This window comes from Haematobia irritans, chromosome 3, assembly GCF_050003625.1.
Source record: "Haematobia irritans isolate KBUSLIRL chromosome 3, ASM5000362v1, whole genome shotgun sequence".
In the NCBI taxonomy this organism is placed as follows: Eukaryota; Metazoa; Arthropoda; class Insecta; order Diptera; family Muscidae; genus Haematobia; species Haematobia irritans.
The window spans coordinates 59,552,774-59,570,980 of record NC_134399.1 but is presented as its reverse complement, the minus strand read 5'-3'; the positions used below and the strand labels follow the sequence as shown (position 1 = coordinate 59,570,980).

General features: G+C 34.3%; 2 long non-coding RNA genes across 3 annotated transcripts in view; both read right to left on the bottom strand.

The window, feature by feature from the left end:
* Positions 1-18,207, bottom strand: part of LOC142230488 (uncharacterized) — a 224,281-nt gene that overhangs the window by 67,850 nt on the left and 138,224 nt on the right. The gene's annotated exons all lie outside the window — the stretch shown is intronic.
* LOC142232441 (uncharacterized) lies at positions 361-903 on the bottom strand. The gene is made up of 3 exons (XR_012721126.1): positions 793-903; positions 610-708; positions 361-534 (listed from the first exon to the last, which is right to left on the bottom strand). It is a non-coding gene; the product is annotated as an uncharacterized LOC142232441 (long non-coding RNA).

Sequence of the window (18,207 nt, the reverse complement as noted above, 5' to 3'; positions counted from 1 at the left end):
ATAAATTAGTTCATGTATTGCATCGTATTTTAGTTCATTATTACTATGCTTTGGGAAGAATATAGTTAAACTCATTCAAAATATTCCTGCTATCCGGAAAAATTAACGATTTTTTGGGAAACCTGTATTAAGAAATTGGTTTGAAATAAACTATTTGTCGGTATAATTTTCAAAAAAGTAGAGAAATTGAGGAATCAAAGGTACAACAAGCCTGTATACAACTAAGAAATTTTTCGTACAAAACAAGTCAATTTTCTATAACCACCAGTATTTTATTTCAAAAAATTATTATTATATTACACAAAACTATGGCTTATGATATACAATAAAGGAAATATTTTTATTAGTACGTTGGATGCAGTTACTTGTCGGTAGTTAGTAATTGCTTCTTCAAAAGAGTAATATTCTATGTTATTAAGACTAAACTAATTAATTTAAATTTCCATGCTTTCTATCCAGATGAAAGATATATTGAATTGTCCAATTTCATCGATTTTGGCTAACTTTTGTTGGGCGGATTTGTCTTATAAGCATCTGAAATTGCAAAGTTATACAAAATATAAGAAAAATATTATCAAATTCTATCGTTCATATTGATTTTTAACTTACGGTTTTCAAGAGTGTTTCCTAGAGCCAATAAGGATATCAGCTTAATTAGCATTAAACAGTAAGAATATTCAAAAAAATACCATTACAAGACCTGTTTACCTGCAAGTGAAAATAATAATTTTTAATAAATTTAAATTTTAGTTTTATTAAAAACGGACAAAATACCGTTTATAGAAAACTTACCACATTGAAAAATCCATCCAGTTGGTACATTATTGAAATCATATCCATGGACTAATGGGACGTTTTTGAAATTATTCTCAGAATATATTTGAAATAAAAAATGAAAAAAAAATTAGACATAATTTCCAATTGTCAGTATAGCATTTAGTATTTAAGGTGGATATTAAGTTCGAGTTTAGAGGCTAAAATCGCAATTTTCATGATACGTTTTCTTTAATAATCCATTATAAAAAAATAATCTGTATAAAAAACTTGGTTTGGGCTATTCTCCATCAAGTTATATTTAAATTTGTATCGGAAGACGTACAATTTTACACTTTTCTTAGTAATTTATTTTTATACCCTCCATCATAGGATGGGGGTATATTAACTTTGTCATTCCGTTTGTAACACATCGAAATATTGCTCTAAGACCCCATAAAGTATATATATTCTGGGTCGTGGTGAAATTCTGAGTCGATCTAAGCATGTCCGTCCGTCCGTCCGTCCGTCCGTCCGTCCGTCCGTCCGTCCGTCTGTTGAAATCACGCTAACTTCCGAACGAAACAAGCTATCGACTTGAAACTTGGCACAAGTAGTTGTTATCGATGTAGGTCGGATGGTATTGAAAATGGGCCATATCGGTTCACTTTTACGTATAGCCCCCATATAAAGGGACCCTCAGATTTGGCTTGTGGAGCCTCTAAAAGAAGCATATTTCATTCGATCCGGCTGAAATTTGGTATATGGTGTTGGTATATGGTCTCTAACAACCATGCAAAAATTGGTCCACATCGGTCCATAATTATATATAGCCCCCATATAAACCGATCCCCAGATTTGGCTTGCGGAGCCTCAAAGAGAAGCAAATTTCATCCGATCCGGCTGAAATTTGGTACATGATGTTGGTATATGGTCTCTAACAACCATGCAAAAATTGGTTCCCATCGGTCCATAATTATATATAGCCCCCATATAAACCGATCCCCAGATTTGGCTAGTGGAGCCTCTAAGAGAAGCATATTTCATCCGATCCGGCTGAAATTTGGTACATGGTGTTGGTATATGGTCTCTAACAATCATGCAAAAATTGGTCCTCATTGCTCCATAATTATATATAGCCCCCATATAAACCGATCCCCAGATTTTGGCTTGCGGAGCCTCTAAGAGAAGCAATTTTCATCCGATCCGGCTGAAATTTGGTACATGATGTTGGTATATGGTCTCTAACAACCGTGCAAAAATTGGTCCACATCGGTCCATAATTATATATAGCGCCCATGTAAACCGATCCCCAGATTTGGGTTGCGGAGCCTCAAAGAGAAGCAAATTTTATCCGATCCGCCTGAAATTTGGTACATGATATTGGTATATGGTCTCTAACAACCGTGCAAAAAATGGTCCACATCGGTTCATAATTATATATAGCCCCCATATAAACCGATCCCCAGATTTGGCTTTCGAAGTCTCCAAGAGAAGCAAATTTCATCCAATCCGGTTGTAATTTGGAACATGGTCGATATCGGTCCATAAATATATATAGCCCCCATACAAAATGTTCTCCAGATTTGACCTCCGGAGCCTCTTGGAGGAGCAAAATTCATCCGATTCGGTTCAAAGTAGGAACGTGGTGTTAGTATATGGTCGCTAACAACCATACCAAAATTGGTCCAATCACACAAAAATTGGTCCATATCGGTTCATAATCATGGTTGCCACTAGAGCCAAAAATAATCTACCAAATTTTATTTCTATAGAAAATGTCAAAATTTTATTTCTAGAGAAAATTTTGTTAAAATTTTATTCGGTTCATAATAAAATTTTCATCATTGTCAAAATTTTATTTCTATAGAAAATTTTGTCAAAATTTTATTGCTATAGAAAATTTTGTTCAAATTTTATTCGGTTCATAATCATAGTTGCCACTCAAGCCAAAAATAATCGACCAAGATTTTATTTCTATAGAAAATTTTGTCAAAAGTTTATTTCTATAGAAAATATTGTTAAAATTTTATTTCTGTAGAAATTTTTGTCAAAATTTTCTTTCTATAGAAAATGTTGTCAAAATTTTTATTTCTATAGAAAATTTTGTGAAAATTTTATTTCCATAGAAAATTTTTTAATATTTTCTTTCTGTAGAAAATTTTGTCAAAATTTTATGTCTACTTTGCCAAACTGAATTATATACGTATTGGATCGATCTTTTTTGATTTAATATATACCACGTATGGACATACAATTTAGAAGATGGTGTTAGGAGGTTTTAAGATACCTTGCCATCGGCAAGCGTTACCGCAACTTAAGTAATTCGATTATGGATGGCAGTGTTTAGAAGAAGTTTCTACGCAATCCATGATGGAGGGTACATAAGCTTCGGCCTGGCCGAACTTACGGCCGTATATACTTGTTATTTTTAGCGTTTAAACTCGAACTTAGTACTCACCTGTAGGAATTGATGTAACATAAAAAATATAGATTCAAAAACATGGTTGCATCTCCAACCTGTGATCCAGATGTAGAATAAATATAGATCATCCTATTACCACTCATGTTGTATATTTTTTATGTAAATCAATTAAAAGTCCGCACTAATTTTAAACTATTAACAGAAATATACAGTTCTTTAATCTGTTATTTGTTTTTATCAATAAAAAGCGTTTCTGATTACTCTAACATCACATCATTCACTTCTCAGTTTATAAAATGTTTCGAAATAAATGTATTTTCATTAATAATCACCAATACCGTACAATTTTGCAAAATTAAAACCACGTGTGCACTTCATAAATGCATCAACATAACTGAATGCAACAATAAAACTCAAAGACACAAATATCCATAAAGAAAAACAACTCCGTAAAGAAAAACAACTCCACACACACACACGATCCCTTTCTGATCTCGCTATTGCAAGAAAACAACTCTCACCACAAAAGATACCAACAACACACAAGGAACATTCCATTGTCTCTAGAATCAAAACAACCAACAACAGCATAAATGACGCAATAACAAACACAAACAATCATACGAGATATACACAAAATGTCTCTTAAAAACTCCCTCACATGATGCACTCACATTTTCCAGTAGCACGTTTATTGATTAGTTTGAATTCTATCTATAAGTTAAGGTAAAATATATACCAAATCTATGAGGAATCTATAAAAAATGATATACACCCGGCAAGGATTATATTAACTACTTTTTATTCTACTTTATCTACAATTTTCAATGTGAGGAAAAACACTCCAACTTATAATAAAAAGGGAAATAATCTGTAGGTAGCCATCATACGAATCGGTAATGTCGTTAAGTTAATTTTTACTACAAAAATTTTTTTCCATACAAAATTTTTTCTTAGTAAATTGTCTACATTTCGTAGTAAGATTTTTATATTGCCCATGTATTTTTATAATAGAATCAACGATGCATTAACTACTGTGTTGGAAATTTATTTAAGGAAAAATCCTTCCCATTTCGTAGTTAGTGAACTAAAAAACATTTACTGAATTTTTATAAGTTTTCCTTTAGCTAAGTTAATTTTCGTTGTGGTTACGAAAAATGAACTATATTACAGTAAATTTGTTGAACTATGTGGAAGTCAAAATGGTCCTTAAATTTACAAGACACTTTTTTTTCTGTGTAGTAAAAAACTGTTCACTCCTAAATAAATTTATGTTTATATTATAAAATTATGTATGTATGTTTATACTCGACTCCACGTTCTTCTTTTGTTAGTTTTTGAATTCCTTCCAAATTTTAAAGTTTTGTCCAAAAACAGTTTTTTATTACAAAATTGTTATTTTTGCAATAAAAAATAATATTTTATCCAAAAATCAGTCAATTTCGTTTATATCAAGCACTGTTACTGACTATAAATCTTTAATAACGCACATTTCGAAGTTTCATTTAAAAAAAATTAATATAGTATAAATATAAATGTGTAAATAAAAAAAAAAAAAAAAAAAAAGATGTTCGGTCGGAGCAGGGGTTGAACCCACGACCCTTTGCATGCAAGGCAGACATGCTAACCACTGCTCCACGTGGCAAACAAATGTATATTTCTGTTAAATAATGTTATGTTTGCATGGGCTCGTGGGCGCTGCAAACTATGCTATATAAATGTAACTTAAAACGATAATTATCTACTGGTGACTATAACAGCTACGTAGCCCAGTGGATAGTGTGTTGGCTTATAAACTGTATGGTCCTCGGTTCGATTCTCCGTGCAGGCGAAAGGTAAAATTTTAAAAATTTATAAAAGTGAATAATTTCTTCAACATTATTTGTATTACAGAAAAAGGTGCCAATAACTATAAAATTTCGTGGAAGTGAAAATTACGAGTATGTTAGGGAATGAGCACAATCGTGTTTGGGAAAAATTCTTCCAAGCATATAATATTTTTGGCTCAAAATGCTTCCAAACATATAATATGTTCACATAAAACAAACATATTAATGTTTCGACAGTATGCAATAATATATGTGCTTCCTGCAAAATATGTTTGGAACATATGTTAAAGAAGCGATTTTTTTTTGAGGGTGTACCCAGCCAAAAAAGCGTCGCCAAAAAAGTAATGAAAATGTTCTTTTTGGATCCGGAAGTGGTGCAAAATTGACGCAGAAGCGATGAATTTAACATGGGCTTGTCATAGGACGGAAGTCCTCCATTTCAACAGCCGTTGCACTGAATTTGCATCACTTCTTTAGGTGTGATCCGAATTCAATGTTTTGGATGTAAATTAAAAAGTTCTGTGATATTTAGTCAAATAAATAATTTTTATAATTTTTTATAATTTTTAATGGATTCTAACGCCTATCGGAAACGTTTGACCTCAAATATTTTCAAAAATGCACAATTTTTTAAGATTGGATTTAGTATTTTTGTCGACAAAATTTAAATGATTTGTACCATTTTATGAAATCTTACTCTATTTTTAACCTATTTGAAACAAAAAACAAGTATATACGGCCATAAGTTCGGCCAGGCCGAAGCCTATGTACCCTGCGTAGAAACTTCTTCTAAACACTGCCATCCACAATCGAATTACTTAAGTTGCGGTAACGCTTGCCGATGGCAAGGTATCTTAAAACCTCCTAACACCATCTTCTAAATTGTATGTAAGTCCATACGTGGTATATATTAAATCAAAAAAGATCGATCCAATACGTATATAATTCAGTTTGACAAAGTAGACATACAATTTTGACAAAATTTTCTACAGAAATAAAATTTTAACAAAATTTTCTATAGAAATAAAATTTTCACAAAATTTTCTATAGAACTAAAAATGTTGACTAAATTTTCTATAGAAAGAACATTTTGACAAAAATTTCTACAGAAATAAAATTTTAACAAAATTTTCTATAGAAATAAACTTTTGACAAAATTTTCTATAGAAATAAAATCTTGGTCGATTATTTTTGGCTCGAGTGGCAACTATGATTATGAACCGAATAAAATTTGAACAAATATTTCTATAGAAATAAAATTTTGACAATGATGACACTTTTATTATGAACCGAATAAAATTTTAACAAAATTTTCTCTAGAAATAAAATTTTGACAAAATTTTCTATAGAAACAAAATTTTGGTAGATTATTTTTGGCTCTACTGGCAACCATGATTATGAACCGATATGGACCAATTTTGGTATGGTTGTTAGCGACCATATACTAACACCACGTTCCTAATTTGAACCGGATCGGATGAATTTTGCTCCTCCAAGAGGCTCCGGAGGTCAAATCTGGAGAACGTTTTATATGGGGGCTATATATAATTATGGACCGATATGGACCATGTTCCAAATTACAACCGGATTGGATGAAATTTTCTTCTCTTGGAGACTTCGCAAGCCAAATATGGGGATCGGTTTATATGGGGGCTATATATAATTATGAACCGATGTGGACCAATTTTTGCATGGTGGTTAGAGACCATAAACCAATATTATGTACCAAATTTCAGGCGGATCGGATGAAATTTGCTTCTCTTTGAGGCTCCGCAACCCAAATCTGGGGATCGGTTTATATGGGCGCTATATATAATTATGGACCGATGTGGACCAATTTTTGCACGGTTGTTAGAGACCATATACCAATACCATGTACCAAATTTCAGCCGGATGGAATGCAATTTGCTTCTCTTTGAGGCTTTGCAAGCCAAATCTGGAGATTGGTTTATATGGGGTCTATATATAATTATGGACCGATGTGGACCAATTTTTGCATGGTTGTTAGAGACCATATACCAACATCATGTACCAAATTTCAGCCGGATCGGATGCAATTTGCTTCTCTTTGAGGCTCCGCAAGCCAAAAACCTGGAATCGGTTTATATGGGGGATATATATAATTATGGACCGATGTGGACCAATTTTTGCATGATTGTTAGAGACCATATACCAACACCATGTACCAAATTTCAGCCGGATCAGATGAAATATGCTTCTCTTAGAGGCTCCACTAGCCAAATCTGGGGATCGGTTTATATGGGGGCTATATATAATTAAGGACCGATATGGACCAATTTTTGCATGGTTGTTAGAGACCATATACCAACATCATGTACCAAATTTCTGCCGGATCGGATGAAATTTTCTTCTCTTTGAGGCTCCGCAAGCCAAAAACCTGGAATCGGTTTATATGGGGGATATATATAATTATGGACCGATGTGGACCAATTTTTGCATGGTTGTTAGAGACCATATACCAACACCATGTACCAAATTTCAGCCGGATCGGATGAAATTTGCTTCTCTTTTAGGCTCCGCAAGCCAAATCTGGGGACCGGTTTATATGGGGGCTATATATAATTATGGACCGATGTGGACCAATTTTTGCATGGTTGTTAGCGACCATATACCAACACCATATACCAAATTTCGGATCGGATGAAATATGCTTCTGTTAGAGGCTCCACAAGCCAAATCTGAGGGTCCCTTTATATGGGGGCTATACGTAAAAGTGGACCGATATGGCCAATTTTCAATACCATCCGACCTACATCGATAACAACTACTTGTGCCAAGTTTCAAGTCGATAGCTTGTTTCGTTCGGAAGTTAGCGTGATTTCAACAGACGGACGGACGGACATGCTTAGATCGACTCAGAATTTCACCACGACCCAGAATATATATACTTTATGGGGTCTTAGAGCAATATTTCGATGTGTTACAAACGGAATGACAAAGTTAATATACCCCCATCCTATGATGGAGGGTATAAAAAGTTAAAATTATCCATTAAAAGTATGAAAAAAAAAAACAAGTTATAAAAATTTGAATTAAAAGAACTTCCTGGGTAGTTAAAATAAATAACATCATTGGGAGTGCATCTTCTGGAAGTGCTTTTAAAGTTGTGCCTTTCGAAGAACTTCCAAATTTTTGCCTGGGTAACTTATCAAAAAAAAAAAACAAGTTAGCAATAAAGGCTGTGATAAAGATGAATAAAGATGAATTTTCTTGTACGCACATAAGTAAGATAATTATTGGTAACCCTCACAATAAAATTACCATTAAGTGTTATTAAAATGATATTTAGTTATATTACCCGTAGTCGAGGCTGATGAAAAATTCTGGAGTCGAGCAAAATTGACTCGACGCCGCAGCCCTGGTAAATAAGTTCAATGTTAACTAAAGCTGAAGAAAATTTTTTTACAATTCTCAAGAATAATAAAATTCAATACATCGTGGTTAGTATGGTAATGATTTTGCGTCACAGAATTGTTTCCCACCTTAAGTTCATATTTGCTTTTATGAGAAGAAAGAATTTCGTAAATGGTACTTAAAACATCAAAAATGTCCATAGTTTTCAGTTCTTTTAATAAAGATTTGTGCACCATGATTTAGTTCAATCCTCAGACGAGATAGTTAATTTTTCCCCTAAAATAGTTTTTTTTTTTTTTGTTTATGGTGTTAGAAGATTTGTGATTACATGACTTGAAAATTTTAAACACTATTCCAATGATAATACAAAATTATATTCGAATCAATTGTTTAATATAATCAAAAATTTCCATCGGGTTATATAGTTACTCTTTACTTATTTTAATAATTCGCGCAAATGCTTGTTTTGCAATTTTATTTTGCTCATGTTTTTTTTTTTTTCATTTAATGGGAAATCTTAGTCATTATGTACTTACTAATATTGCATTAAACAATTTTATTTTTAAGCATGCAAATATTTACTCGATATGTATGGTGAATCGATACGATTTATGTGAAATATGGGAAAATGGAAAAATGTTTGCAAATACTTTCTCTACTGTGTCTGCGCTGCACCACAAGCAAAGTTTTTTCTTCTCATCATTCAGTATTTCCCCTAAAGGAAATTGGAAAATCGATAAATTTAACTACAGTTGAAGGGATGTCATTGGGGGCGATATGTCAGTAAAAGGAGCAACAAAACGCACAATGGATTGGAACTATAAACAAACCAAATAGATTTAGAAGTCGGATAGAACCGAGTATACAAACCAATACCACCTAATGGATTGGCCCGGTGGTACTTGACACATTTAGGAATTTTATCTTGTCACAGAATAATGACAGTTTAAGAAGGTGTGAGCGTACACAAAAAATAAATCTGGACAGATATGCATCATATTTTACGGGATCGCAGTATATCCCGAAGGGACCCTGTGCTAAATTTATTGGTCATTTTTGTTTGAAGTTCCAAGACAGCAACGATGTGCAGAATCTGGTAATGAATTAGAGCAGACAAATATGATCTATTTGTGAAATAAGAAATTTTCTCATACAAATTTCATGAAAACAAGGGAATTAAATTAAATTAATTTAAATTTTATAAAGAAAGTGACTAAAACAACTTAAAAGTACAATCTGAAATGGAAAGACGGACCATCCGGTGAATTAGAACTCCTAAATTTAAACTAAATTTAAAATTATATTAAAACAAGTAAGGAAAGTCTAAAGTCGGGCGGGGCCGACTATATTATACCCTGCACCACTTTGTAGATCTAAATTTTCGATACCATATGACATCCGTCAAATGTGTTTGGTGCTATATTTAAAGGTTTATCCCAAATACATACATTTAAATATCACTCGATTTGGACAGAATTTGATAGACTTTTACAAAATCTATAGACTCAAAATTTAAGTTGGCTAATGCACTAGGGTGGAACACAATTTTAGTAAAAACAAGTATATACGGCCGTAAGTTCGGCCAGGCCGAATCTTATGTACCCTCCACCATGGATTGCGTAGGAACTTCTACTAAAGGCTGTCATCCACAATCGAATTACTTGGGTTGCGATAACACTTGCCGATGGCAAGGTATCGTAAAACTTTTAACACTGTCTTCTAAATTGTAAGTTAGCCCATACGGAGTATATATTTAACAAAAAAAGGCCGATTAAATACGTATATAATATAGTTTGACAAAATTTTCTATAGAAATGAAAACTTGACAAAATTTTGTATAGAAATAAAATGTTGACAAAATTTTCTACAGAAATAATTTTTTTACAAAATTTTCTATAAAAATAAAATTTTGACAAAACTTTCTATGGAAATAAAATTTTGACAAACATTTCTATAGAAATAAACCTTTGACAAAACTTTCTATAGAAATGAAATTTTGACACAACTTTCTATAGTAATAAAATTTGAGAAAATTTTCTATGGAAATAAAGTTTTGGTAGATTATTTTTGGCGATATGGACCAATTTTTGTATAATAAGTCATCGGCTATATATAACTAAAGACCGATATTGACCAATTTTTACATGGCTGTTAGAGGCCATATATTGACAAAATGTACCAAATTTCAACCGCATCGGATGAATTTTGCTATATATAATTATGGACCGATATGGACCAATTTTTGCATGGTTGTTAGATACCATATACTAACACCATGTACCAAATTTCAACTGGATCGGATGAATTTCGCTCCTCCAAGAGGCTCCTGAGGTCAAATCTGGGGATCGGTTTATATGGGACCTATATATAATTATGAACCGATATGGACCAATTTTTGCATGGTTGTTAGAGGCCGTATACTAACATCAGGTACCAAATTTCAACAGGATCGGATGAATTTTGCCCCTCCAAGAGGCTCCGGAGGTCAAATCTGGGGATCGGTTTATATGGGGGCTATATATAATTATGGACCGATATGGACCAATTTGTGCATGGTTGTTAGAGACCGTATACTAACATCAGGTACCAAATTTCAACTGGATCGGATGAATTTTGCTGCTCCGGGAGGCTCCCCAAGCCAAATTTGGGGATCGGTTTATATGGGGGCTATACGTAAACGTGGTCCGATATGGCCGATTTTCAATACCATCCGACCTACATCAATGACAACTACTTGTGCCAAGTTTCAAGTCGATAGCTTGTTTCGTTCGGAAGTTAGCGTGATTTCCACAGACGGACAGACGGACAGACGGACGGACGGACGGACATGCTTAGATCGACTCAGAATTTCACCACGACCCAGAATATATATACTTTATGGGGTCTTAGAGCAATATTTCGATGTGTTACAAACGGAATGACAAAGTTAATATACCCCCATCCTATGGTGGAGGGTATAAAAATATGGGAAACATTTAAATCTGAAGCAATTTTAAGGAAACTGCGCAAAAGTTTATTTATGATTTATCGCTCGATATATATGTATTAGATTTTTAGGAAAATTAGAGTCATTTTTAAAACTTTTCGACTAAGCAATGGCGATTTTACAAGGAAAATGTTGGTATTTTGACCATTTTTGTCGAAATCAGAAAAACATATATATGGAAGCTATATCTAAATCTGAACCGATTTCAACCAAATTTGCACGCATAGCTACAATGCTACTTCTACTCCATGTGCAAAATTTCAACTAAATCGGAGTAATAGATTGGCCACTGTGGTCATATGAGTGTAAATCGGGCGAATGATATATATGGGAGATATATCTAAATTTGAACCGATTTCAATCAAATTTGGCACACATGACTATATTATTAATTGTACTCCTAGTGCAAAATTTCAACCAAATTGGGCCAAAACTCTGGCTCCTGCGGCCATATAAGTTCATATCGGGCGAAAAATATATATGGAAGCTATATCTAAATCTGAACCGATTTCAATCAAATTTGACACACATGACTACACTACCAATTGTACTCCTTGTGCAAAATTTCAAGCTAATCGGGATAAAACTCTGGCTTCTGGGTCCATATAAGTGCATATGGGGCGAAAGATATATATGGGAGCTATATCTAAATCTGAATCGATTTCAACCAAATTTGGCACGCATAGCTACAATGCTAAATCTACTACCTGTGCAAAATTTCAATCAAATTGGGCCAAAACTCTGGCTTTTAGGACCATATTAGTCCATATCGGGCGAAAGATATATATGGGAGCTATATCTAAATCTGAACCGATTTCAATCAAGTTTTGCACACTTGACTATACTACTAATTGTACTCCTAGTGCAAAATTTCAACCAAATTCGGCCAAAAATCTGGCTTCTGGGGCCATACAAGTCCATATCGGACGAAAGATATATATGGAAGCTATATCTAAATCTGAACCGATTTCAATCAAATTTTGCACACTTGACTATAAGACTAAGTGTTATGTTTGTACAAAATTTCAAGCAAATCGGTATAAAACTCTGGCTGCTGGGTCCATATTAGTGCATATCGGGCGAAAGATATATATGGGAGCTATATCTAAATCTGAACCGATTTCTTCCAAAATCAATAGGGTTCTATTCTGACCCAAATTAGGAACATGTGCCAAATTTGAAGGCGATTGGACTTAAATTGCGACCTAGACTTTGATCACAAAAATGTGTTCACAGACAGACGGACGGACGGACGGACAGACGGACATGGTTATATCGACTCAGGGACCCACCCTGAGCATTATTACCCAAGACACCATGTGTCTATCTCGTCTCCTTCTTGGTGTTACAAACATATGCACTAACTTATAATACCCTGTTCCACAGTGTGGCGCAGGGTATAAACATGTTATACCATCCACCATAAGATGGGGGTATATTAACTTTGTCATTCCGTTTGTAACACATCGCAATATCGGTTTCCGGCTATATAAAACATATATTCTTGGTCAGGAAGAAATAATAACCAAGTCCGCCTGTCTGTTGTAATCATGCTACAGTCCTCAATAATGAAGCAATCGAGCTGAAATTTTGCACAAACTCGTCTTTTGTTTGCAGGCAGGTCACGTTTGAAGATGGGCTATATCGGTCCAGGTTTTGATATAGTCCCCATATAAACCGACCTCCCGATTTGGGGTCTTGGGCTTGTAGAAACCGTTAGGTTAGGTTAAAGTGGCAGCCCGATTAAGATTCAGGCTCACTTAGACTATTCAGTCCAATGTGATGTGATGTAGAAACCGTAGTTTTTATCCAATTTGGCTTAAATTTTGAAATCTAAAGGTATTTTAGGACCATTGAGGGGTGTGTCAAAAATGATAAGTATCGGTTCATGTTTTGGTATAGCCCCCATATAGATTGATCTCCCGATTTTACTTCGTGGGCTTCTACAATCTGTAGTTTTTATCCAATTTGAAATTGGGAATCTAGAGGTATTTTAGAACCATAAAGAGGTGTGTCAAAAATTGTGAGTATCGGTCCATGTTTTGGTAAAGCCCCCATATAGACCGATCATCCGATTTTACTTCTTGGGCTTATAGCAACTGTAGTTTTTATCCAATATGCATGAAATTTGAAATCTAGAATTAGTTTAGGACCATAAAGAGAAGCGCCGAATTTGGTGAGTATCGGTTAATGTTTTAGTATAGCCCCCATATCGACCGATCTCCCGATTTTATGTTTGGGCTTGTCGAAACCGTAGTTGTTGTCCAATTTGCCTGAAATTGAAAATCTGGAGGTATTTTCGGACTATAAATAAATGTGCAAGAAATGATTTTATTGTTTGGGGTTCTAGAAACAGTAGTTTTTATTCAATTTGCCTGAATTTTTAAATCTAGAAGTATTTTAGGACCATAAAGAGGTGTGCCGAAAACGGTGACTATCCCCCGATTTAAGACCTTGGGTTTCTAGAAACCGTAGTTTTTATCCGATTTGTCTGAAATTGTAAATATACTGGTATATTAGACTCACAAAAACGTGTATAGGATTTAGTTTTTATCGGCCTCCGATTTCATTTATTGAGGGTATAACAGGTTGGCTGATAAGTTCCCGGTCTGACACATAGATGGCGTCGCTACTATTAAATGCATATTATTTTTATATAGTACCATCCTTCAAATAATTCGAGTCAAAATTTGACGTTTGTGAGACAGAGCGTCTTTTGTGAAGCAACTTTTGTTACTGCGAAAAAAATGGAAAAAAAGGAATTTCGTGTTTTGATAAAATACTGTTTTCTGAAGGGGAAAAATACGGTGGAAGCAAAAACTTGGCTTTATAATGAGTTTCCGGACCCTGTCCCAGGGAAATCAACATTAATTGATTCGTATGCGAAGTTCAAGCGTGGTGAAATGAGCACGGAGGACGGTGAATGCAGTGGACGCCCGAAAGAGGTGGTTACCGACGAAAACATCAAAAAAATCCACAAAATGATTTTGAATGACCGTAAAATCAAGTTGATCGAGATAGCAGAGGCCTTAAAGATATCATAGGAATGTGTTGGTCATTTCAATATTTGGATATGCGGAAGCTCTGTGCAAAATGGGTGCCGCGCGAGCTCACATTTGACCAAAAACAACAACGTGTTGATGATTCTGAGCGGGGTTTGCAGCTGTTAACTCGTAATACACCCGAGTTTTTCCGTCGATATGTCACAATGGATGAAACATGGCTCCATCACTACACTCCTGAGTCCAATCGACAGTCAGCTGAGTGGACAGCGACCGGTGAACCGTCTCCGAAGCGTGGAAAGACTCAAAAGTCCACTGGTAAAGTAATGGCCTCTGTTTTTTGGGATGCGCATGGAATAATTTTTATCGATTATTTTGAGAAGGGAAAAACCATCAACAGTGACTATTATATGGCGTTATTGGAGCGTTTGAAGGTCGAAATCGCGGCAAAACGGTCCCATATGAAGAAGAAAAAAGTGTTGTTCCACTAAGACAACGCACCGTGCTACAAGTCATTGAGAACAATGACAGAAATTCATGAATTGGGCTTCGAATTGCTTCCCCACCCACCATATTCTCCACACTGAAAAAATATTGTCGTGAGGTCAAAGATTGCATGTCTTTAAAATACGAATGCAAATTTTGCTTAGCATAGAAGACGCATTTCTCTAGTATAAAGTTTTTTTCCTTGACCAAAGGTCGATAAACTTTTCAATGAAGTCGTATTGTCCTTATAATTAAGAGTTTTTGAGTGAAAAATGGATATCATAACATGAAAGAAAAAATGTTTGGGTTAAGGTCAACTTGACTTTAATAATTTAGAAAAAATCTTTAAATTTAATGAAATTGTCTTTAAATTTGTTGTCTTTTTGCATCTTGACTACAAAGCAAAAAATCGTTCAAATATAGGACATGTTTTTCAACACTTTATTTTAAATACGTTTTGTACTTGAAACACAGCATAATTTCTACTAGAAGTCGAGTCTTAATTTAGAAAATAAAGTCGTCGTTAACTTGTTTTGAAAGGACTTTGATAGCATATGAAGAAAAAAAGCTGAAAAAGCGAAAAATTAAAATTTGCTTCCTAGAAGCAAGTACACAAAACCCGATTTTAAAAGAGAATTGTGTCTTAAAAGTATCCTTACTTGTATTCTCAGCTTCTTTGGCTCGGAATCAATACCAAATTTTTTAAAGTAAAGACAAAATCTTTGGAAACGGGTATGCTTTTTTTCAGTGCAGATCTGGCTCTAGCGACTTTTTCTTGTTCTCAGACCTCAAAAGGATGCTCGCAGGGAAAAAATTTGGCTGCAATGAAGAGGTGATCGCCGAAACTGAGGCCTATTTTGAGGCAAAACCGAAGGAGTACTACCAAAATGGTATCAAAAAATTGGAAGGTCGTTATAATCGTTACATCGCTCTTGAAGGGAACTATGTTGAATAATAAAAACGAATTTTGACAAAAAAATGTGTTTTTCTTTGTTAGACCGGTGACTTATCAGCCAACCTGTTAGATCTCATTTATTAAATTTTCATTCTCTGGTTGCGATTTATTAATAAACCTACCCAGCAAAAAAAGAGCTTCCAAAAAGTAGTTTGGATCCCCAATCTGTGATCCGGAAGTAGAGCAAACTTGGATCATCTCCAATGAATTTTACATGGGCTTGTCATAGGACGGAAGTACTCCCTTTTTGGATCCTTTGCATTGCTTTAGAAGTTGTGCCCTGGAAGTTAATTTGCATGAAGAAATTAAAAAAGCGAAAAAAAAATTTTTTTCAACCAATTTCACTTTCTTTTCATCCATCCATATGTTTTATTACACAATTATTTTCCTATTATCTAATTTATACAATTTGAAAAATTTGTTCGCTCCGACCAGGGATTGAACCTGAGTTTGCTGGCACCATAACAGAACGCCTTAGCATACTCAGCCGCAAACGCCATTGAACGTAACGCGTCGAAAGGTCAATTCAAATGTTTGTGATATGATCGTAATACGACACCAAGGTATAACATTCTAATTGCTTCTCGAGATGTTCTTTATTAGTATGAACGAAAAAATAAGAAACGCAGGTTCAAATCTCACCAGCGGCAATTTTTTATCAAATATTTTTCTAAAAAAATATTTTTTTATGTCATGCATCGTTTTTATTTTTTATTTTCGGCATATATTTTCGTATAAATATATTTTTTTCCATTAAAAATCAACAAAAAATTAAAAATTCTCGTAATTTGCAAAACCTTCTCAAAAGAACTTCCATGGAAGCGAAAAGGTCAAACGGCACAGGTTCAAATCCCAGCGGGGATTAAATTTATTTTTTTTTATTATTATTATTTTTATACTTTTTTTATTAATTTCTATTTTTTTTATTAGTGTTCTATTTTTTTTTAAATTTAATTGTACAAAATTTGCACTTAAAATAGCCTGATTGCTTTCTTTCTAATACTTGTCCACAAGGACTGCATCGCAAGTAGAAAGAAATCATTGGGGGATCCCCAGATGTGCTTTAGAAGAAGTGTTTGTGCACTTGTCCAAAAGGACTGCATCGGAAGTGGAAAACAATTTTTAGGGGATCCCACGATGGGCTTTAGAAGAAGTGTTTGTGCACTTGTCCAAAAGGACTTCATCGGAAGTTGAAAAAACTCGATGGGGGATTCTGGGATGGGCTTTAAAAGAAATGTTTGTGGAACAACTTCCAATTTTTTTTGCTGGGTAATCATGGTCAAAAGAAAGGGTGATTTAAAAATTCAAACTGTAGCATATATTTCGAAGTGAAAAATCTTTTCTTAATTTCCACAGATAAAAAAAAACTTTGAAGCCGATATGTAATATCCTCAAAATAAGTATTTGCCTATACTTGAATCTCTTCTTATATTTAAATCAAAGATTTTATATTTTAGTTAATTTATCAATCTAGCATTTCCTCATCTATCACCTATAAAAATATTTTCTTTTTTTTTCAGAAAAATTGTTCTCTAACACAAGCCATTGTGCCAGTGAGCTTACAATAAGTACAATAATTATTACATTCAGTTGAACTAACAGTGGAAGTTCACATGCGAGTGTATCCATCCACCAGAGGAATGCAGATATTTCGTGAGGCAAAGTGACTGGCAAATAACACAAAATGCCAAGCTCACAAACAACAGCAGCAGCAGCAGTTAACAGAGGCAAAAGGGGCCAAATGCCATGGCATTGTGTAGTAATAACCCAGAAGCTACTAAACCATATTTGTCCTACAAGACGAGATTACAAAGAGAGAGAGAATCCTGAGGACGAGGAGACAGCCAACGACACCAAGCAGTGGCAACATTTGCCAGGCAATGAGGTAAAGAAGCAAATGGAAATGAAAATGGCAAAAAATAACATAGATGGCTAAGTTGGCGTCATCATTGTCGTTGTTATTTGGGACATGGTTTGCGGAATGGCTCATTTCACATTACTCCTAGATTTGTTGCCAGTCATTGTGTTAGTGTTTGTTTGTGTCTGGTTGGAGTATGTGTGTGTGTGTGTGTTTATGTAATGCGTCCCATTGAAAATGGCATCAAACGAATAAACAAAAGTAAAAAAGGATATTGTTGTGATTCGCCTCAAAGAGCCATTTGGCCATTGTCGAACATTGTCAAAGAGGTTTGGCACCTTTGGTTTAACCAAGTTAAGATGAATGGATGTCACAATGATTAGACGGTTTTCAAAAACTAGGCTAAAATTTCAAATAATTGAGGCAATGTGAGATTTTGTGAGGCTAAACCATAATAAGGAAGAAAATTCAAGGTAATGACTCGTAGAATGGCTAAAAGCAGCACATACCTATAAAACAAAATACCTCAAATTACAAT